Genomic DNA, 25,239 nt, shown 5'->3' on the forward strand with positions numbered 1-25,239 from the left:
AATTAATAATGACTGTATGCATACTTTAATACTTAATTTTAAACCTGTAAATTATTATTTTGCTTTTAAAATTGTTTTATAACACATTTGCAATTTATCTTAACGAACACTGCTTAATGGATGGATCAAGAACTATAATAGGATCTATAGATGTATATCGTGTAAGCGTCTATTTTCTTAAGACCAGTCTTGATTGAAATTTTGTTTAGTTCAAATGTTAAATAGCTTTTAACAAATTTTTATCATCATATATAACAAATAATAATGTCAAAATAAAATGGTTTCACGATGGACACAAAATACACTAAGTATATACTGTATATCAAAGCATAACAGTACCTCTTGATTTGATGTAAGTAATTTCATTGTTTCATAAATTGTCTACAATGTTTGATGTTTTTTATAATTCCCTTATTTAAAAGTGCTCTAAAATAATAATAAACCATTAATTCATTAAATTTAATAATTTATTCCATTAAATTTATCGCCATCACTCACTGTTCTATGATCAACTAGTCTTAATGTATTAAAACTGTTTAAATAGTTTGCTTTCATTGCAAGTCTTATGCAAGCTACATAATTATTCTTGAATACAGAACCGTCAACTCTTAATTGACAAATCAAATACTGCAACTTCTTAATTAGCATTTTCTTCTTTTATTTATTTTTTTATTCTGATTACTTTACTTTGTAACTAAGTTTAAACTTTTAATCACAACCATGATTTCTATAAGCTAACTCTACTACTATCTTGCACACAGTACTATCCTGTAAGTCATAAAGATAATACGCATGGTTTTAGTTTGTATGATTGTTTTTGGACCTTAAATCCAATGTTCAATTAGCTATGTGGATTACATGTATCATTAATTGACTATGTTGCCTGAGAGGCTATCTACTGCCTCATCTATTACCCTGTGTTTAGAAAAAATGCCTATGTTTGAGATTAATTAAAAAATATTTCCAGATTTTCCTATAACCTTATTACGAGGGAAGATCTGACAAAAGAATGCATCTTTGGACTTGAGATCACGGCAAACATTAACGTAACTATAATTAATAGGTAAAGCAACACACATAAACATACTTTTTGTAAGACCTAATTTTGTTAACCATCACAATATTGTATTTCTTCTGATTGTTCTTCTGTTTGTTATTTTCTGTTCATAATAAAAACATTTAGAACAAACTCGAGAACTATAGAAACAAATTAAAGGAATTTACAATTAAACTACAGTGTTTTTGCACCTATTGTCTACAAGGACATTCGCTAGAAACTTCACGATGTCTCCCATATCATATTTATTTAGTGCTGTATTTTCCATGTACTGTACCTTCAGTTTTTTGATTTTCAGGACATGATTTAATATTTAACAACAATTGTTTGCAATTACATTGTTTTAATATTCAATTTTAATGGACCAGTTTATGAAAAGGAAACTATTACTCGACCAGGGAACAGCACAATACGTAGGTTAGCTGCAACGAAATTTATTCAATCCTGCAGTAGACAGAAGTTGCACTTAAGTGTGGAAATGCACAGGAACACGGAGTAAAAATGTTTCTGGATTTGCATGTAGTAAATCTGGATTATCTGCAATCTCTTTGGGTGGTGGCGAGCGCTTTAAGGGGATTGCCTTAGATTGGCTTTGCTTTCTTTATACCTTCTTATACATCAGGACTCGTATACGATTTGGCTGCGAATTCAAACATAATAATATGGACTGTGAAATCATTTATAAGACAATTAAATAGGCCTAAACTAAGATTAAAGCTATTATTTGGACAGTGTGTCATTAATAAGTGCAGTTACTCTTACTTTGTGTGAAAAAAGGGTATAAAACTAATTATTATGTTCTCGGCAGTCTTTAAGAATTTATTTATATGTTTTTAGGGTTAAAAACATATAAGACGTTATTTAGATATTTACTATACGAAGCAAAAAATAATCAGGATACGGAAAATAAGTTGACTTGAGTGTGTTATCTACTGTCTTCCTCCTAGTTGCATTATGTATTTGCAAATATTGTACATGTAATTTGGAATTATTATGAAATATAAACTAAATATTTAACCATTTGGATCTGAATGGTCTAAGCACGATTAATATATGCCTATTTTAAAGCAAGCCACGGAAGCCTAACCGTTGGAAGCACAGGAGAGAAACAAAAAGTGACAACTAATCCGGGTAACTGAGTTTCCAGCTCATTATCTTATAAAAACTCTCAACCAACACTTCAACTTTTCATTTGCATTACTACTTCGTCGTTTAAAATTGTCTTACAGAAACGCAATGGTGGAATATCTGTGGATTTATTTTAAATTTTTAAGAGCGTCCAAAGTAAATAATTACAAGAGTATATACAATACTGCGTATTTATACATGTAATTAAAATTTATTTTCTTCAAATTTATATACGTGATTTACAATTTTGATTTAATTCTTTAGTTTTAATTGCAATTGGTTGACAATAATGTGATTTTTGTGTTTTCAGGTACGGGCGTGATTTTCGCGTCTTTTACAGGTAAGATTTTATATATTTGTCAATTTATATTATAGAATTTAATTTTAGTTACACCCCAACTCAAGATTCCCACTAAAGCTATAATACAACATATATTTATGCAAATGGGCATTGTGGTAGGGTTCTAATGCGTTGGTTACTTGGTTTTATCACAGATTTAGGTGGTTAGAAAAATTATATAACTCTTACAAATGACAACTGTTTTTGCTAATAATATTTAGTAGAGTATTCGTGGTGTCATACACAATTGCGAAAGAAAAGTTTTTATTCATTATCATTGTAATCTAGATTATTATTTTTTGAAATTGGGACGCCACTTATGTGCGTATTTTAACCCAGACATCAGTAAAGGATGAGTGTTAAATGGAGTGTGATACCTTGTGTAGCTTTGTTATTGACTAAGACCAGCTGTTTCATTAGCCAGAACCATTTATAAAACCCTAATGATCAAGGATAGCTGGGTTTTGAACCATTAAAAAGCTACACATTAATTTAATAGTTGAGTTAAGTAATGTTTCTAACCTGTAGGGTTCATAATAAGTTACTATGCCAACACTTAGGTTATTTCTTAGACAACCGTGTTACTAATTTCCTTTCCTGAGTAAAATTACAACAAACCCTAGACTGACTGGAAGGGTTGCTAATTAAATGCGGTACCCGATTTGTCCATTAGGGTGACTCTAATCCCTTTATCTGAAGTCTGCTTGATGAACTTCTTCAAGAGTCTTGTCTCTCTATTTTTAATTCAACAACGGAAAGAAACTTAATTAATTGCACTATCTGCTACTTCTAAGCGTTAGATGAATATATGTGCTAAATATATAGTCTGATTTTGTGATAGTTTTCATACTAAAATAGTTTGTAAAAACAACTTGTTGAGTAACTTAAAAAAATTGGGTATTTTCTTACTTTGAAATTTGGCATAATATTGCTAGATTTTTCGTTTTAAATTCTAAAGTTTTTCCACTATACTTCCTTGTTTAACGAATGCTGAATCTATCAACAATGGACAATTAAATTAGTGGTACACTTCCATTATCAACTTGGGATCTTTGGAACTCAGTAAGGTTAAAGTTGAAGGGCAGATTATGCTGCAACAAATAACGAATTGCCTCCAAGCACCGAGACAGCGCTCGTATGGTATAATAACTTTCTTTACGTTTAGACCTTTAGTCCCAATAGTCGATTAAAAAAAAAAAATCATCTAATAGCATAAATTTACACATTTTCTATTTATTAAGCTGTGTTTTCCTAAATTAAGTAGTGAAAATGTAAAGTTGTTTGTAGAAATACCAGTCCTAACAGTGAAAAATTACTATATAAATCAAAACGTAACGTGTAGTCCCAAACTCTATACAGACGTATAACAGACGTCAAAAAAATCTATAAAGTTAAAATATTTTAGCATTGGTACACAACTAAAAAAAATACTCACATTCTGTTAATACCAGACATATCAATTCCATTATCTTGAGACCTCTGATTGTTTTGATAGTCTATGGTTAGCTTTCAGATTTATAAAATTTCCTTTTTTAATAAACAATTAACTTTGAGCCTTTAAACCAAAAACTGAATGACCATGAATGAATAGGTTGCGTCACAGCAGTATCAGTATTGTGCATGGTACACGATATGTACATTGTACGCAATATTTACACAATATACAGTATACACAATTTTCAGTTTACAAACTCGTAACCCCCCTCGTATCCCTGGCTCCACGATGATCGTCCCGCGGGTGATTCATTAAAAACTTTATCAACTTGTTCCGCCTGTCAGCGGCTCGTGGATTATGAGCTGTGGAATGGAGAAGTACTCGAATTAACAACCCCGTTTGGGGAATCACTTTAGCAAAATTGACGGGTTTGAATCGTGCCTGTTTACGTTATGTTTTTTCGAGACATATAGTGTAGCGATTGTCTGATAAGATGGAACCAAAGGGGTTTCTTTTACAACGTAAAATCTTTTAAGCTGTCCCCGGATTTCTTATAGTTCAATGAACTTGTCGTCAAACGGATTTTTTACACAATACAAGGTGCAATATAAACGTTTTCCAGATTTTCTTAGCGATATCAAATATATTTAATTCTTACAGTCTTCGCAACCAGAAGTGATGCTGCACTATAGCTGTTTCGGAGATAACTCCATCGTCGGATGGTAGTGGTATACTAAATAAAATTTCTATTTTTACACTTATCACAAAATGTATTGACTTGCATTACATCAGTGGTTGAATAAAAGTAATACATATACAAGATACACAATACTACAAGAAAACATTTAGAGCACGTGCAGTGTGCACTGCATAGAAACAGACGACCGACATTGATATTAATTCTAAAGTGAACACGGCATAGAAAATAAGTTTATTTGTGTAATTCTGTAAAATCCAAACCGTAAAATTTGTGAATGACCAACTGTTACCTTACATGAAAATTTGCTGATGTTGCTGAATTTCTCTAGTTAGTTAGCCCTGCTACCTTAAAATTGATTCTTAATTGATTAATTGATTCATCCCCTTACAATTAATTGAGTTATTACTTAGCATTTGTTAAATTTGAAGCACATAAAAAAATAATAACAAATAAGGCAAAAACTATGATGACTCAGAGATGAGAATCTTGTATATATTATTTTACCAAAAAGTACTTTTTCAGATTACAAATTCTATTCTTAGATATCAACAAGGTCCAGTAGACCAGCGAACCACAGAGACTATTTCCGCTACGTCATTGGGGAGGGCAAAAGAGGTGGCACACATACCAAGGACAGTGCAATCCTTCATTTAATGCCAACGATGTGTCTAGATCGGCAGTGGAGTGACAACCTGGCTTACTGTCCAATGGCATCTCACACACTACAGAATGTGTTGTGATGCTACTTTTGTTCTTGTGTAGTTGTCACACTGTGATCCAAGTTGATTATGTTTGTGGATACAGAAATGGTATTATGTTTAGGAGGCGGGGGAACAATAACACCAATCACCAATGGAATTTTTCAATGTCATACCGTAAACCAGGGTTTAATTCCAAAAATTATATGTAAGAACACGTAAAAAGTTGGGTCATTTAATTATCCAACTGTATTGGTTATATCCTTCACGGATTTCTATGAACTTCGGATTACTCATATCGTATTTGTATCTGAGAAACTGATGACTGTTAACAGCTTGTTTATTTTTGATATTTTAGTTAAGTTTAAGGAAAAAAGTATTGGGAATGTAGTAACTAGAGTCGAGGTGCATGAGCATGACACAAGAAATAAATATCTAATAGATATACCTTATGTTAGACTTAGAAAAACTCAACTCAACTGTGATATCTTAGCAATAAATCTATTTAATGCATTGCCTTATTCAGCACGAAACCTGGAGATTCGTCAGTTTAAGCGGAAACTGCAAGAATTGTTATTGGCGCATCCTTTGTATGCTATAAAAGAATTTTTTGAAATTCCTACAGCTGTTGTAAGTAGATGCTTTTGATTGCTTTTGCTGTGCCTGAAGTTTGAAGTAGTTTGTGCATGGTGTGTTTTTTGAAAGTAGATAAGAGTAGTTTGTGCACTATTTATTCACTATTGTAGTTGCCATTATTTAACTATTTATTTATTTATTATATTTGCCTGTTTTTGTGCATGGTGTGATTTAAGCTAAGTCAACCCAGTTTACTAACTGGGACTGTTAGCCTAACTGATTGTTGCCAGATGATTATAGATGACTAGTCCGATTGCATGTAACTGCATGTTCAAAAGACCAAATAAAATTCTCATTCTCTTCTCAATCTCATTCTCATTCTTATTCTTATTCTCGTTAGGCTCGGGTCTAAATACTAAAATGGAATGCAAGACGTTGCCACATAATATTTAGGTCCACGTATAAAGTAAATAGCGTTTGATGTTATTTTGGACACACATAATTTGTTATAAATTATAATCAATTACGCTCTTAAATGTATTGGCTATAAAATAAAATATAGTTAAATGAGTGAAGAATTGTTTTTGTTTATTGTAATCGTGTGCGTTCTTTCACGTCTGTACTAGGTATATTGCTTCAGACTTTAAATGCAACATGCTATTTAGAGTAAAAAAAAATTATTAACACGAACAAAATTATAGACAATTCTTATCTTTGGAAGTGGGTTTTCCAAGCTCATTTAAAAACACAGTAATATTTTAACCTTGGGTTATTTCTCTCACTGAAACAATAGTAAGGTCTAGCTACTTCCTTTGTTAAACGTTTAGCCAAAATAGACCTATTGGAATTTCAAAGGTATTTTTAAGAGGATGGCAAAAAGCAATGTTTTAAGTGTAAATTCCTTGCGCGGAGAGCGAAGAGACAGACGAAGACACATCGACCGTCCCAGATCAAGATTGATAGAGCTTGGTTTGGCTTGCCTATTGATATTTGTTCTGGCGTCCTTTCGTGAAAATACCTTCCCGATGTTCATCTGATAACTTTTTATACTTCAACTAGTTGCTTTACAACAGGGCATAAGCACGAAATAATAAAATAAATCCTTGGAACTATGTGAGAACCAGTGTTAATTTGGCCATATAACTTTAAGGAGGTCATATAACTTAAAGTAAAGTATTGTCGCAGAAATTATGAACGTTTCGCAGCACCCAGCAATATATTTTAGCTTAGTGAAACTCTAGTTCGACAATTCGTATTCTTCTAATACAAATTTGATATTCATAGTCTTACTATAGTTACGAATTGTCAGTAGCTTAACGTGTAAGCTTTAAAAGTCTAAGTGACAGAGCTTTAGGGTGTATTGAGTCGAAAGGTATAGGCATCCCTTTAATTTAAATCCCGTCACATTTTCAGAAAAGGAGAATTAATAAGCGACTTAAATACTCCTGGGAATATTCTGATTGAACTGTAATAACTTGAAAAGCTAACTTTCCATTATTGTACAATTGCGATATAATTCACTCGGTCACATAATCTGTTGCCCGAAATATTTATTCCCCTTTTTAATATAAGAAGCTTAAGTCGGTTCACCTGCGTCGTAACCATCACCCTCTCATTACACAGGGATGAAGAACCGAGACCTTGCACAGTAAGGGTCGCCTCGCTATAATTATACGTGGTATCCGATTTGGCTTTGGGTTTCTTGTGATATAATGAAGGGTTGTGGGTTTCAACTTTCATACGATTACAATGTCATAAAACCCCTGACAGACGATTTTTATTGTGGTTTTACAGGGCAAGTTTTTTTTGGTATCCACTATGAATGCCTAAATGTCTTACAAATCATACCATTTCATAAATCACTATCATGGTATTGTAAATAAAAATGCTAGTAACAATTAAAATATATAGTAAGATTCATACTGTAATCGTATTCAAGACTGTCAATAAGTTTGAACCTTTTTACAAGTAATCAATCGTTTTCGAGGGGTCATACTAATCCATGCCAAACAATAATGACATGTACTCCTTGCTGAAACAAAGATTTAACCTTCTATGCAGATGTTTAATTAACTACGGTAGTTTATTAATTATGTTTATTATACTTCACCGCTTGAAATAAAAAATGAGATTGCAATTTAAATATCAAAGTTACATACATCACATGACAAAAGCTAAACATTAATATCAGAGGTCTTTACCATTTGTAAAAGTCCCAAATTGTAACTTTGCACATTCTACATCATGATGAAAAGAAATAAAAAATATTACTGCACTGATTATCTTGCTCAACAAAATTTTCAGCTTGGAAAACTGTTTTTATAACTTTGGTTTAACATTTGAACGAGAAACTTTGGTAACGCATTTGAAGGATGTATTGCAAGGAGTTGATCTTCTAGTGACGCTCACCCCGAGGGCTATTCATTAAAAGTTTTCCACTCTTTAGAATGCCACTCACTACAAGGGATGGTAGCTCTGCTGAACTAACAGAAGACCTGAGCAACATGGACAAACAGCCAATTGGAAATGGTAACGCTTTCCTCACATTGTAAGACGACTTATAATAAAAAGTCGCTCCAAAAACCTTTCGTTATGGTATATTTCTTTAAAAGTATCCATTATTTTTATATTTATAGCTCCAAGATAGAATATATTTAAAATATAATGAGGAATGAGGAGAAAACGTAAATAGATGACAATGATTTTTAAGATAATACATCATTGAATAATTAGGTTATTAAATTAAATCGATAAAACAGGGAACACTTATAATATATAATTAAAATATCTTTGTATTTAATTTGTTATATTTATAAGATATAAACTAATAATCTTATACAACCCTAACAAAATTATAAAAAAAAAAACAGGTAACACAATCCCATTGCCTGTACTTGAACCATGATAGTTATGAGTTAATTAAATTTAATTATTAGAAAAATCCAATATACATCAAGAACCGTAATACTAACTTTTTATTTTATTATTATGTTCACATATCGAGACTTTAATTTGACTTGAATAAGAATACACAGTTAATAACTCACACTGAGTAACAAGAAATAAATTTGCACTGGTAGAAACTAACTACACACTATTTTCACAATTTTCGATACACCCAAAAATAATTAAGGTGATCTAAAGTGTTCGTTCGTTAATTAGAATATAAAAATTGAAAATGTTTAATGTTTTTCCCCAAACAAGGTGTACAATCCAATCGTTGCGAGTGGTGTTTTACAGAAACACGAGAGGTAGCCTTAGCCTTACCCTTAGATCCAGATTGATGATCTTTTGTGGATGTCTACCGACATTAGCACTACCTCTCTGAAGAAATATTGGATTGCTTTTTGCTTTTGGCTTATCATTTATTACTCCTGTTATTTCGTTGATTCAATAAATGGTTCCTGAATTCTTTATTAGATCTTTCCTAATACTGGTTAAGAAATTGTAGACTGTGCAGTAAGGTTTTTATAACAGTTGTGATTGTAAAATAATAATTATAAATAGCTATTGGTTTCATTAAAACTAAAGATATTTCATTATATTCTTAGAATGAAGTACATCATACGGTAAGCCCCCCAAATGAGTTCACTTACATTTAAATAAAATAAACTTTAATTGCCAATAGGGAAATAACACACAAGCGGTCATAAATTATTGCAAATAAATAAAACAGTTGTGAAGAATGCTAGAAGAACATCATAGAAATACTGAATCATACACTAAATGTATTTTTAATGTAACATTAGGTTCACAATACTGATAATACCACGGATGAGTGGATTGACGGATTATAAGGTATAATCCTTAACCTGAGTTATGAATTTAAATTGTGAACAGGAGGCAAAAAACAACAAAAATATCGCACAATACTATCAAAGATCGTTCTTTATTACTTTATTTTAATATGTATTAATTTTATTCATATGTACGTTTCCATTGCAATTTCAAATTAGGCTTCAACTATTGTTTTTTCTTTTTTCTTTTTTTTTCAGAAATATTAAATTTTATTAAGTAGATGTCTATGTCTATATAGTTTTTGCTTGGAGCCTCGTCTCTAAAGTTATCTGGTTCGATCCTACCAATGAATAACCTCTTAATCTACAGTATCTAAAATACAATGATCCAATGGTTCTGAGACCTCACTTAAATGCAGAACCAGCAACAAAAGAGAAAGGATACAAATATTAATATTTTTGTATTGGCGAACTAAATCTACTGAAACATATATTACGATGATTCATTAAGCTTTTCTATAAGACCTTGAATTCAATTTGAACAAAATAAATCTATTATATTTACCGACTTAATCATTTCCAAAGAAAACACAATCACAAGAAATTCTGAAGGGTTAATAGAAAAAATATAACTATTTAACCAGATTTAGAGACAAATTTCCCCTATGTGTATTTAAATATAATTTCTCTGTACATTCTTGTACTTGTATATGTTTTAAGCTGTGTTAAAATTTAAGTATAATTTTTCCTCCGTACACCCTTGTACTCGTATGATGGCAGGCAACGTTCAGATGAAGCTCATTGTACATTCCGACTGTGAGGTAGGATTATACATGCCCGACTTGTGTTGCGTATGTCAGCTGGAGTCTTATTTTGGTGAACACAAGTAAGCCCCTGACACAAAATAGTAAATGTTTGGTAAACTTTACGTCTAAAGTTAAATGTTTCATAAAATTATGGGATTTTTGTCACGCTATAACATGTTTTTATATCTATGTTATAAGCTTTCTATATCACATAATCTAATCTATAATCCTTACTTTTACCCACAATGAGAAAGTGATTTTTTTGTTTTACCCCCTCTATACATATACTACTATACTAGTTTTGCAAATGTTTACAAAGGCAGGTTTTTTGTATTTTTTCATCGCCCTAAGAAAAATTTAGTTTTTTATAGTATTTTCCTCTGGACCCAAATCTGACCCTGAATACTGCAATAATAGTTAGGTAACTATTCATGATGAGGTAATCCTTTGGGGAAATTTGTCAACAAAAAATTTTCCTGGAATTATTTATCATGTGCAAAAGCAGCTTTTCTCATCTGGAGTGCATAAAGTACAACGTACACATGAAGCACAAAGCATCTTCCCTAAGCTCTTCAAATAGCGGGGTATTCTCGGTAATACTACTCAGACAGCTGCACTTCCATACTCATAACGTCATTATAAGTTTAACCGATTACAGGTTGGCAGACAGTTCGAGTATAAGTGGTTTGAACTTTCGATTGCTTCACATTCAACTGGTCTCGAGGAGCTTTAAAGTGAGGTAGCTACGTGTAAACCACTTTGTGGAATTATTCTCACTATTTCTCATGAAAATTACCCAAGTGCTCTAACTAGTATGTTATGTATAAACAATCGCCTTTGTCACGCTAGGGGCTTGGCCCCCAGGTCTCCATTGTGGGAATGTGGATAGTTAGCAGTAGTTGGTAAGTAAAGTTTTTGGTTCAGTCAGTTTTTGAGGAATGACATTAGTAAATGAAGAAGAATTGCGAAATATCCAACGATTGCAACTTCTAATAATAAAAAAATTATAGTAATTAATTTGTATTTTGCTACTTAGTTTAAATTGTCTATTTATCCTAAATCATAAACCAGTATTGTTGTGTTAGAGAATAAAAACTGTGTTGTCAAATTATTTTGTACTTCTAACCCGAAATATTTGAAAATAAAAATCGTTATGTAAAAAATATATCACTTAAACCTTACATAAAATAAGCAATCGAATTATTCACGTTTACAGAGGCTGTTATTATGTTAATTACGGAAGCGCCCAAGAAAAATGGACGACAACGTTTTTACGGTTCAAAACGCTGGTTTTCACCAGTTACCCTTTAACAATACCACATTGTTTATACAAACAAGCTCTGTTTCAGGAGCCTCCTTTTTGAGTTTTGGTATGACGAAAAATTATAATGAGTTTGCCGTTATGTTATAAATGAAAATAATAATACAAATACTTTATGGCTTGTGTGACTCTTTTCTTTAAATTAAGGGATTAATTAGGGGGAGTAAGTAATTTTTTGTAAGAATATAAATATATTTAAGCAACTAATTTGTTGTTTCATAGTTATTTACCTTATATAGTCATAGCACTCCTAAAGTAATAAAGTTGATTAAATGACGTAACATATACTCGTGGTTGTAAAAGGCAAATATAGCAGTTGACGAAATAACCTGCCAAATATTTTTAACTTAATTATTAATTAATATTAATAACTTATTATCAATTTGTATTTTGTAATATAAAACCATCGTATCTTTAGTTGTTTTAGTAAAGTTCATAATAAAGGAGGTTAAATTATTGTTATTAGATTTTACTCATCTTGTAACTTACACAGCTCAAAGAATGGTGCATTTGTGATCTAAATTTCACCACTAAAGGGACAAAGAAAAGTATTAAAATTACAGCATTAAATATTTGCATATTAGTTTTATTTTACAAACACAAAAATTCCGATGAAAATAGAAGAAATATTGCAGTAAGTTTCTTTTAGTTAAAAATTAATATTGCGATTAATGTGAGTTTAGAGTACAAAGAATTTCTTATTAAACAGTCGCGATAACTATTTCGCAATTGAATTGTTTGTTCTCAAAACATCTCACATTTCTTTATGAAAATGTCTTATTAAAATTCAAATAACATGAGCACGTAGTAGTACAGCATCGATCTCTAAGAGATCAATGCTGTACAGATATGTAATGTAATTATATTAAATTTCCATGTTGACTACATCACTGGCTAATGTTTGTTATGACATCAGTATTTCTACCACCCACACTATTAATAGTACAATGTTTAAATGAAAATAAAATCTAAACAAATTCAAAGTAATCTCATAGTTCAAGATGTTCTAACGCATAGTTTTTGTGTTTAAAAAATTTGTATCGTGTATTCAATCATTGATAAATAAGACATTTAATTTGTACGTTGAAGCTGTAGACAGATGGGAAGTCAAAATGAGTTTAAATAAACCTTTATATTGAGTAGTGCAAACGTACATTTTAACCAAAAGCATGCTGAAATACTGCTTATCGTTATCGCTTCAGCGACACCGTAAATGTCTTGTTAACCCACCCGACATAGTTTTTTTTTTTTTTTTTTTTTTTTTTTTTTTAACAAGTGTATGTGGATGAAGTTTTTTACTTTGAAAAATCCCAAAATATAGAGTTGTTTTCTTTTTAAAGCTTGTTGTGTTTCATGGCAGTTAAATATAAGTTGCCAAAGAGCTAAGAGATTATACATTGGAGAAATTGTATAATAATTACACAATCACAGTGAAGTAACTTAAACCTACAATTTTCAAGTTTAATTTGCCCTTCGTGTGTTCTATAGGTCTATGATAATCTCCATGGAGGTTTAAAGTTTCAAAGCTTCTTAACGATGCCTCCTCCACTCAACGGGGAAATTCCTTTTGCTCGAGTCGGAATTAACCCCGACCAACACGCACTTCCATACTTTTAACGTCATTATAAGTTTAACTGATTTCGGAGCGCAGACAGTTCAAACTTGGAACGGCAAACTCCAAATCGCATCACCTTCAATGGCTGTTTGACGAGCGAGTGCAGCCGACAAATTTATAACGAGGATAGTGGATTTACTTGAGCTATAGTGCAAGAAGTTAGTAGGAGTAAGTTTTCTAGATGCTATGAGTTTTAAGTAACTTATTTCTTAAGTTTCCATATCTTGTGAAGGTAGCAATATAAGTTGGTTACAATTAAAATGTAGTTATGCTTAAAAACTGTCAATTCATGAGACTTTGTGATAAAAACGTTCTATGGAATTGTTTAAATTCGAATAATTGGAGTCTAATGATACTAAAATGGCATTTTCCTCCCACTTAATCTACCAAAGTAAATATGGAGTGTGGTGGATAAAAAAGTTCAAGTATATACTAGTATGAAGCTAGTATCTACCACGACAGGCTTTGCTTTCCCGGTATGATTAAAATGAATACCGTAACTGTTCACAATTTAAGTGCAGGTTTATCAAAGAAGTTGAAGAACGGAAATATTTTATTATATTTTAACAATAGTGAAAATCCATCAAATGCTTAATACGAAGCTATTAAAGCTATTACCTGCTTCGGCAGTACGTATAATAAAATTGGAAATATACAGAGATAACTAGCATGACCCCTGCCTAAGGATGACAAGTAAAATCGTGAAGTGTTCCACCTGTTTATCATTTAATCCTCTTTTCACAAGTGTTGATGGAATTTTTGGGAATAAATTCCAAATTTTTTTAGGGTTATGGCTGAAGAATTATCATAATAATGGAAAAAAACCTTACAGTTTGGTAATTAATGGGATACGATCAAGAACAATTTGTGCAGTTTTAAGGACAACAGGTTTGTGTATAACTAGAAAGAAATTGCGGTCAGCGAGGGAATTTGAAGATGAAGCTGGGATTCCAATTTTTTTTAATGTAAAAATTAATTGTTGAATTCTGATAATACTCTACTTAAAAAAAATCCCCAATATAATAAATTCCTGCATTACAAATACGAAGCTATTACGTAGTATTCTTTTGGGAAAATCTGGTCAAATTAAAATAGCAATTTGACATCCTGAAAAATTGCTTAGGTAGACCCAATAAAGAAGTTTTAGCCACATAGTTATAATTTCACTGTAAATTCTAATAGCATGGACTTATAACGTAACTGTGATAAAAACAATGTTCATTTTCATTACGTAAGACCAACCAACCACATTTAAATACCTAAAACCAATTAGAATCCCGGAACAAACGGAACAAAGCTTACGACAAAGTCAAAACACGATTCAACAATGGTCAGACGCGGTTTGTGGTTGAGTCAACCTTCAAATGAACTGACTTTCAAATCAAACTGCAAACAACTGCTTATATCAAGCAAAGTGCTAGGAGTTTGAATTAAATTGTTAATTCATAGTTTTTTTAGTTCTTTTTTTTGGCATTGTGTATTTTTTAGGGTTTCTAAACTTAATATCTAGAAAAAATCATATTGCTTTTTGAAAAAAAAGTGAGCTATGGGTTTTTGTAGATAATCTTATAGTTCATTGTTATATGTCGTTACAAAGAAAAAAGTAATTTTTGTAGCATATTTCCGGTTATCGAAAATTTAATATTGAGCCGTAATACTGGTTCGTTATTAGATGTGTTTTCCTACACTTTTATCTATTCTTTTTAACTATTTTATTCTTTTTTCAAAAAATCGTTTGTTTTTGTGAAGAGTTTTGATTTTTCCACTGTACATTTGAGGATATAAAAATACAATAAAATGATACTTTAGCTACTTTTTCTAGAAATTAATACAAATCGTTTGTTATGTTTTTAACATCATGTTTTGGTTTAAGCAAGCTTATTTAGCACATATACAGGGTGAATAAAAAGTCAAGACCCCCCCCCTCTAATATTTTTCCAAGTAAATATACAGAGATATCGGTCGAGCAATCTTAGCAGGAAGTTTCATTTTATCATTTTGAAATTTTTGAGTGTCCCCCCAAAAGGGGGGCAACTCAAATATTTTAAATGTAAACCCCCTTCAAATGACACCTCATTTTGAAGTGTTAACAAAAACTTAAAGAATGGTGAAAACTAGAGGTCGCTATCTCTTCTCTATCCAAAATGGTAGCCCGTCAAATGTTGTGGAAAACCAACGGTAAAATTGTTAATATTGACTGCCATTTTGGATAGAGAAGGGATAGCGAGCTCTGGTTTACACCATTCTTTAAGTTTGTTTAAGCACTTCAAAATGAGGTGTCACTTGAAGGGGAATTACATTTAAAATTTTTGAGTGTCCCTCAAAAGGGGGGATTCGGGGGACAACTAAAAATGTTTCAATAGAAACCCCTATCAAGTGACACCTCATTTTGAAGTGCTTAAACAAACTTAAAGAATGGTGAGAACCAGAGCTTGCTATCTCTTCTCTATCCAAAATGGTAGTCAATATTAACAATTTTACCGTTGATTTTCCACAACATTTGACGGGCTACCATTTTGGATAGAGAAGAGATAGCGACCTCTAGTTTTCACCATTATTTAAGTTTTTGTTAACACTTCAAAATGAGGTGTCACTTGAAGGGGGTTTACATTAAAAATATTTGAGTTGCCCCCCAAATCCCCCCTTTTGGGGGGACACTCAAAAATTTCAAAATGATAAAATGAAACTTCCTGCTAAGATTGCTCGACCACCAAAAGGATATCTCTGTATATTTACTTGGAAAAATATTAGAGGGGGGGGGGTGTTGACTTTTTATTCACCCTGTATATTGCCTTCCTGTTGAGCACTTAACTATTTTATGTTATTTCGTAAATTAAGTGCCTTTAGTTGTATACATATTGCTTTACTTGTAAAAGTGAACTTGAAGAAACTGAAATTTTTTTATAAAAAGTGGCGAAAGAATGTATCAAAAAATCTTTAATTTTCAAAAGATAAGATCGTTACCTAATATAAATCTAATAACAAACTTCTTAAAATAGAAAATATAGAGGTTTTTCCACACGGTAATAACTTATTAAAGACAGAGCGAGAAAAGCTGAGTATGTCATATGTAGCGTACGAAGACTCTTTTATCTTGTGTTCTTTCAAAACATTAAAAGGAAATATTAAAGACATCCTTGAGGAATATAAAATGACCATAAGAAGAGACTTCAGTAAGAATTGCTAACTAGGGGATTTGTTACCAACCAAACTTCAGACAGCCAGCTAATTTTCTTTAGATTGAGTAATATTTTATTATGTCAACTCGTTGAAGATGAAGCTTTACGGGAATTTTCATACAAAACGCACTAAAACCTTTAAAAACTGTTTGTTGTCCTGTAAAATAAGTTTGTTAGTTGACTATTGAGTTTGTTGTGCTAGTTATTTATTTCATTTAATGTTTTTATTTTAAGATGTACGGAGTTTAAATTAGATATAAGTTTTTTCCATCCCCAAACAGTTCGTTTCTTTATTGCCATGCAGACCGTCTAAAATGAATAAATTGGATTTAGTCTTAACTGGTCAATAATTCATAATGTTGATGACTGATATAAGAGTTATTCATAATCAGTTTCTATTTTAAAACATGTAAAAAAAAACATTTTGGTTCTGTGTTATCTTATTTTCCTTTTGCGGAACTGTAGAAACAAAGTGCTCACAATACTTTCTATAGAATATAAACATACCAAGGAAGTGCTGGTCGTAGAGTCAGCTTCAAAAACTGAAATCCACTTTATGCAGAATGCTCTAATTTATTAAATTATGAGCTGGAATATTGATTATACTGTAAAATATTTTAGCTTTACATATACTCGTATATACCTATAATTGATATTTAGCTGAAATAACAGTAATATTATATCATCTATCAACCATTTATCATTTACAGAGGACTACCAGATTAGCAAAAAAACTATTTGGTGGAACTTTTTTAAGTACTTTAAGTTAAGTTACTTCTAGATTTACATTCATGGACTATTTTTTTTATAGTATATCCCTATAAGCAATAGCCTATTGATTTTAATAAGTAACTCCTTAAATATTCCCACATTATTATTGGACACTGCAATGTAACTTACTAAGATTTTTTACGTAATAGCAATGCAATGTTGTGCTGAAATTTTTTAAAAGAGTAACCTCAGTAAGACGTGTTTTTATTACACAGGATAACATGAACTGCATTTTTGGCAAATCTGTAGATGAATATGTGAAACTTCATTATCCTAATATGGATTGTAATGAAAATCATATTACGTATAATTGTGGATTTTTTAAAGCTTTCAACTTTTGAAGCTGAAGCTTGTACTCAAGCTTTTCAACACTGTACAATGTGGCTTCTCTTTGTGATTCACCGCAATTCCAGCAAGAGTTACTTTCGGGGACAGTCTGTGGGTATAAAGGGTGCGACATAAATACCAGATTGCAGCAACGACCATCAATGCCAAACATTCGGTCCTCGATGGACAGTCTGGCAAGAGATTCGCAACAGTGTAAATAATACGGATTATTTATAGTGGAACCAAACGGTGGATGAGATCAAAACATCGGTTGATTTATATTTGAAAACACACAAGTATGTGGTGAATATAAGAGATTAACATCATGCAACACCCATGTTTACGTGAAGCGCAGTTAATTGCAACTAAAAATATATATCATTCAGCCAACATGTGGTAACTGTGTAGTGCCAGGCTGTTATCAAACATGAGCAACAAAATCTACATACATTTAAAATTTATTTTGTACACATTTTTCATATACATCTTGTAGACGTCAACAATCATTACAGCTAGGAAAAAATAAACAGATGCAAACACATAAAGTAAATATTTGCATAAGTATTTTCAACCACGAGATAATGCAATAAAAGACAAGGTCTTAAATAAAGTAAAAAATGGACAGTTGTAAAATGAGTTGGCCTCAACAAAGTTCTAGTTTTGCGGAAGGCAATTTGTTTTAAAGTTGACACAACTTGTGGCCGCACGCTAGCCTAGCTTACTGCTTCATATTGTGTTTACTATTCCATGAGCTGAAACAGTCAATTTTCATACAATTGAGGTGATCAATTGCTTGTTTAATTGTAAAAGGAGTAACGAGAGTTTTATTATTAACGTTAAAGAACAATTGATACGTTTCATTTCTATCTCTTTACTTATGTTTTATTGCATGGTCAAGCCAAACGTTTACCCTAAACTATAACTCTCCAGAATACAAAAATGATTACGTACAAAATTTCATCATAATGTATAGCACCAGGTAATTCCAGTAAGATGAACCAGCTATCTATGACCACGACTTTTGAAAGGTCGTCTAGCTAAATTCACCCCCTTCTTTGTTCTATAGAAACAAGTGAAATAATTGTAAAAGCTGTAAGGATTACAGCATATCGTTAATTTTAATAATGCGTAATAAAATCAATTTTTTGCTTCTCTACCCCTATATATTCTTTCTTGACTATCCATGTAATTTTACTGGACATTTAGTGATGACGAACAAGCCATAAACCATCTTTTACCTTTAGGGAAGCTACAACAGCAAATATTTTGTTCAGATCCCTAATAGAAAGGGAGTTCGCTATTCTTATAAGACATCTTTGGTTTTTGCACTTTGTATGCGCACCTACCACGCTGCACCTCCGCTAGTTCTTAGTTACTATATTATATCGATAATCAAATCGCTATTGTTGCTTTATGTTGGACCGACATTTATGTGGAACCAAACCTCCAGGACAGAAATCCGTGAACCGAAACGAGAACAGACGCCCATCTGATGATTAAGTTGAAAATGTTTTGACGATGTCGATGGGAATAGAATATGTTGACTTTGTTGGTTAATATTCGGTCATTGAAACGAATCACGAATAAAAATGAGTTTTCTTCCAGCAAAACCGATACACATCATTCTTTCACTCATCATTTATTTCACATTTCCCCATTCTTGGTTTGAACTTTTGAACAGATAGCTTTTAAAACAATTGATCTTGATTGCGTTATTGGTGGTGGAAGTGAGCTAAATTAAGCCAAGCAGTGTCGGAATGCTCGATATGAAGCAGGAGCAAAGTTTGGTAGCGGAGGGCAATTCATTAGAAAGTTGACGTAGTTGGACCGCACGCCGGGCGAAACGTTGTTTATAGCTCCTAGCGTTTAAAATGCACCAAGCCCTTGGGTGGAAACCAAAATATATAGACTTCGGCTCAGCTGGGCCTCCGTGGTTTTGGAATCAGTGTCAAGTCTTGACTTTGTTACTAAATAATTTGTTTAAACTTAAATATGTAGATTTTAATCACTTCGACCAATTGGTTTGCCAGAATAAAATGAACTATAGAACCACATAAGATACAGTTAACGTTTCAGTCTTCGGTGTGGGAGGGATTGGTTTCGATTTTCGACACATCAACAACACATATGTGTTTGGACTGTTCCCATAAAGCGCGATATTTTAGTACACACTGTACATTATGTATTTTGTATTAAAATACCACTAGTGTCAAAAATAAGAACAGACCCAAATTTTATACTCATTTGGAGGAGTTTCTTAATTTTGACATCACTCACAAAGGACATTCACGATTAAAAATATTTGATTCTTCCACTGTCTATTCAGATCAGGTGCCAGATCACCGTAATCGAGTGGGAAATATGGAAATGTATTTATCCAAACAACAACAACACGATTAAAGGTCAATATAAACGCATTGATGCAAATTCATGTTGAACCGCTAAATATTTAATTAACTGATCATATAAACCTTAAATTATTCTGCCTTAGGCAGGAGCTTGAGGAGATGTCTAACACATGTTTATGTTTCATTTTTTCTAACTTTTGACATTCTATGAATAATGTTTGTAACTGATTTGTTAACTAAATTATTAGCTTGTTCTCTAGTCAAGTTATTCAGACACATAATAGCTAATCAAAGGCAGACCAACACTAAAATTTGACCATAATTGTCATTTAACTAAAATGAAATAGTTGTATGCTTTATTCCAAGCTTTAAGTGTTTTAAATAGAAATAAATAAACATCAAATAAACCTGTTGGCTATAAGGTTGCATGCGATTATAACTGCCGCAGACCTATATAAAAAAAATATTCAGCTCATAAGGATTTCAGATTATAAATCGTAACCGAATTTTATTTAGAAAGTTTAAAGTGCGGAGAACAAAAGGTAATATAGAATCAAAGGCAAAGACCGGGAAACAATCGGTTTATATTTCCCTGAAGGTTGATGGTGCAAATATCAATGAACGTCGCGCAAAGACCATCAATCTTGATCTGAGGTCGGCAGTGTGTCTTTGTCTTTGTCTCTCCTCTCAGACTTTAAACATTAAATATACTTTTGTGTACGTCTATACATCCGTAATGATAAAACGTATCTTTGTTCATGATCATACTCTACTTTGAGACTAATGTTCATAATTGTTGGTAGTGAACTTGTGTATACCAAGAGAACAAATAGGGTCAACTGTATTACCTGAAACTGATAGAGTGAAATAAAATGTAAAATGTAAACTTTGTGTACGAATTAAAAGCTTAAAATAGTATCTGCTTATTTTGGAGATTATTTTGTTCTATTCCGGAGAATGTTGTGCTCACTAAATTTATTTTGTTTTCATTCAAAGCAACTAATACTGTTTTACGACACAATTGTCTTTTTCTCTCTCAGCCTACTTAAGTGACACTTTGTGAAAGACAGTTTTAAACTAAAGTTGATCAAACTTCACCAAAAAGAAAAGGATTTGATGTTATAGTGAGTGTGGCCAACAATAAACCCCTTAAAGTCAATTGTAGTATCATTGTAAATATCTAAGAATAAATAAAACCATTTTATCATAAAGATTGTGCAGCAAAAAATACTTAGGCTGCTAAATAATAATACTAGAGGGTGATACACGTCACCGATGAGCGGTCACTGGTTTCAACCCGGCAAAGGGGTCATCCCCAGGCAATAAAAGAACATAAACATACTTTCTAACAACCTCTCCGGAGTGAATTTATGACGTTCTTTCATCGCCTGAAGACGACCCCATTGCCGGCTTGAAACCAGTCGCCGCTCTTTGGTGACGTTGACCACACTGACGGGTTAAAGGTATTTTAACCTCTAGTATTAATTTTAATTGTGATCAGAAATGTGCTAAAAATATCTCTATACATTTTCAAAACTAGTAGTATATTCCAAATCAACAAAAATGAAAAACATTAACTTTAAAAAAGCCTTGTAAAATAATTTTTTTAAATATCACAATTAAACATATTTTAACAGACCGTTTAGCACGAGTAAACCAACTACCCATATGAAAGATGATTCACCTTCCATGAATGTCAGCAAAGTAAGTGCGCCGCTTCGCATTAGAGTGGATTATTAATGAGGTTTTTGTCCGCTAGGAGCGTTCGTGTCCCGTTGGATAATCTTCAACAATGGGCGTTGTTCTTCTGACCAAGCAAGAACACAGCTTAACCGACCTGTTGGGACCTTTTGTCTAAACGCGCCTTTCTTATTCCTCCTTTTTACTGGGGGTGTATAATTTAATTATTCATAAGGGTTATAATAAATTTAATCGTGTGGGTTTGAAGTTTATTACATACTCTTTGTTTTGATTTGTTGATACATTGTCATAACAACTTCATTTTATTTAATGTAGGTTTAAACATTGTACTTATACACCAATTAATTGTGGGTACTGCAAAAGCAATTATAAAATAAAATATTTGTATCACAATATTCTATGTTATTTATTTAAATATTAACACCTCAAGTATTAAACAGTAAAAGCTATGTAAACAGCTATTAAACAGTAAGTCTATATTATAACTGAATGACATATGAATCAATAAATGAAAATTAAATGAAAAATATCGTAAATGGAGATTGTTAAAAAAAACCTAAAGCTATAGATAAAATTTTAATTAATTTAAAGAGGTGAGCTATGCTGTAAGCTTGATGAAAGGCGATGAATTTGCGCGACTTGGTTGGTATCCAAAGTTTCTGCCACATATACCAAAGAATAAGGGTTAAAACTAAATACCAATAAATTTCATATGAAATATGTATCTCTCTTGCACACTTTATACCTTAAAACGATTAACCCTAATGTTGATCTGCAAATAGTGTACACATAAAAATTATAAAAGTGTATATTATCATACGAAACATGAAAATATGAGTTTTTAGTCAAGTAACATTTTGTGCAAACTTCGTTCATGGTTATGCATTTAAACCACAAAATAACTCTTCGTCCATTTTTAAAACATGCCAAGATGACTTTCAAGTAAACAAGAATTCCTACAGAAGCCTTAAGCGCACTTGTCGGTCATTTAAAGGCCTCCCTAGGCTATTTTGCTTATTGCGGTCATCTTTTATTAAATTTCTCGAGATAACAATTTAACTTGCAAAAGAATTACAGAGAAGTTAAGCTTGTTATTATATGATGGATATAATTATAGGCCTAACCAGTAAATTTAATTCTAGATTACAACAATGCAAGTTAAATTTTACTAATGTAATACTGGGATAGTTTGTAATTGAGATTAAGTGAACTTGTAATTCAATTCATTAATTTTACACACAAATTCTCACTAAGCAACGGCTAATGGTATAGACATTTCAACAGACTGCGCGTTTGTTGACACAGATCTTTAAAACCACACCAACTTTACTGTTACTCAATAGGTCTAATGAACTAGGAGTTAAGTCAAATATCGGCAGAAAGTAAACAGATGGCCTAGCAGTTCATCAGCCAGTCTCCAGATAAAGGGATTAGAGTCACCCTAATGGACAAATCGGGTACCGCATTTAATTATCCAGCTCTCAGTGGGGTCATTTGACTGTCGTAGTCTTCGTTAAGATAATTTGAAACATTTGGTGAAATTGAATATGTGTAAGTATTAGCCTAGGGGATGATAAGTAGTTAAAACGAATGTTTTACAGAAGTAATGGTTTCTTTGTTTGAAGTTCATTGTTGGAGATGGTGAGTTAATGTTGTTCAAAGGTTTACTGCGGACATTTTACATGACAATGGTAAAAAAACAACAAAAAAACAAAAAAAAAACAACGTTATGGGATCTGGAATCCGATTCTGTCCTCAGGTGAAAAAAACTTTACCGAAACATTACAACTAACAATTCTCAAAAGCATATATTTGATTGTTACTCTCTGTATGTATTCCAACTTAGGTTGGGCTTTTGTGTATTGTTAGTTGTAATGTGTTAGTTATGTTTTTTTTTTTCACCTGAGGACGGGATCAGATTCCAGATCACGAAACGTTGTGTACTGTTTTTTACCATAATGATGGATAAGGTCCGCAGCAAACCTTTGAGCAAAAGTATTGGTTTCTTATAATTTTACCAATGAAATTTCAAATCAATAGGTGGCTGTTTTCATACATTTTAATACCAACTGTAGTCACGTATACAGGGTGATTGATATAAGTGTGCCAGCCGTTTTATTCGAAAACTATAAGAGATATCGAAAAAAGTTAAACGGTAAGTGCCTTGGATTTTTTATCTAAAAAATTGTAGTCAAGTAAAAAAAAATATTTTAGCCGCCATTTTTCCAATATGGCCGCCAACTTAGATTTTTCTTATGGAACACCCTATATTTTATGATGTATTCTGGTAGGAAATGTAATTTTAAGAAGATTTTATTCTTGTGATTTTATTCATAAACCTAACCGTTTCAAAGACAATAATGGTTAAAGTTTTGCAATTTCTGCATGAGAAAGAGTTTCGATAAAGGCCTAAGCAAGCATGCCAGCTTTTTTATTCGAAAACCATTCAAAATTTCACAACTTAAACCATTATTATCTTTGAAACGGTTAGGTTTATGAAAAAAATTGCAAGAATAAAATCGTCTTAAAATTACATTTTCTACCAGAATACATCATAAAATACAGGGTGTTCCGTAAGAAAAATCAAAGTTGGCAGCCATATTGGAAAAATGGCGGCTAAAATAATTTTTCCGACTTAACTACAATTTTTTAAATAAAAAGTCCAAGGCACTTACTATTTAACTTTTTTTGATATCTCTTATGGTTTTCGAATAAAACAGCTGGCACACTTATATCACTCACCCTGTATATCACGAATAAACGAATGTCTTTATTATTTGAATTTACATAAACCACTTACCACTACGTATCATTTAATAAAATTCCTTGTTAACCATATATTCCTTAAATAATCAGTTCAAGATTATATGTTACTTACACACGGATGAGTCGTAATCAAGTAATTAGATTTTGAATTGTTTGTACTTAACCAATATCGTGGTTATTGTTAGAGATCTTACTGGACCGATGCAAGTTAAGTTACAGCAATAAACCCCAGAAAGAGAGATATTCAGCATAGATTAATCATACATAATCATAGCTAGTAGCAACTTAAGCGGTAAAAGTGACGTCACTCGGTTTGGCAAAGGCCACAGATGTGTGAAGTGTAGCTGTTGACTTTGTCGTGGTTACAGTTCAGAGTTACATTGCTGCTCTCCTATTGTTCTACTACAACACTGTGTTTGGCTCATTCTCTCTACAACAATAGAAAACAAAAACAATGTTTGACTGTGTCGAATAGTAACCAGTCACCAATGAAAAATTAAAATGTAATTTAATATGAATAAAGAGAGTTTTGTAGTACAGTATGAAATTTAAAGTGGATTTGGACATCTTGGAGGATTTATTTAGCAAAGAATGTTAAGGGGGTAATTAGTATATATACAATAATGCTTCATTGATAGTTTCTGATTATATTTCTTGTTTTTTTTTCAATCAAGTTGATTTATTGATTCAAACATATAATATAATTGTCTAAACATTGTTATAAAGTCTTAAAC

At 32.0% G+C, this 25,239-nt stretch overlaps 1 protein-coding gene and 1 non-coding gene across 18 annotated transcripts in view; both read left to right on the forward strand.

The window, feature by feature from the left end:
- The window catches only part of LOC128986310 (CUGBP Elav-like family member 1), a 767,482-nt gene that overhangs the window by 73,893 nt on the left and 668,350 nt on the right, over positions 1 to 25,239 (forward strand). For 9 of the 17 annotated variants that reach the window (XM_054406611.1, XM_054406619.1, XM_054406610.1 and 6 more), the window contains one exon: positions 2,496 to 2,525. The exons of the other annotated variants lie outside the window; for them this stretch is intronic. The gene's annotated coding sequence lies outside the window, so the exon portion shown is untranslated. The remainder of the gene's footprint in view (positions 1 to 2,495; positions 2,526 to 25,239) is intronic. 17 annotated transcript variants of the gene reach the window in all.
- On the forward strand, positions 14,032 to 14,134 carry LOC128988223 (U6 spliceosomal RNA). The gene has a single exon (XR_008490347.1). It is a non-coding gene; the product is annotated as a U6 spliceosomal RNA (small nuclear RNA).

The sequence above is a fragment of the Macrosteles quadrilineatus genome, unplaced genomic scaffold, assembly GCF_028750875.1.
Source record: "Macrosteles quadrilineatus isolate MER2022 unplaced genomic scaffold, UCM_ALF_1.0 Scaffold_2__2_contigs__length_208266976, whole genome shotgun sequence".
NCBI lineage: Eukaryota > Metazoa > Arthropoda > Insecta > Hemiptera > Cicadellidae > Macrosteles > Macrosteles quadrilineatus.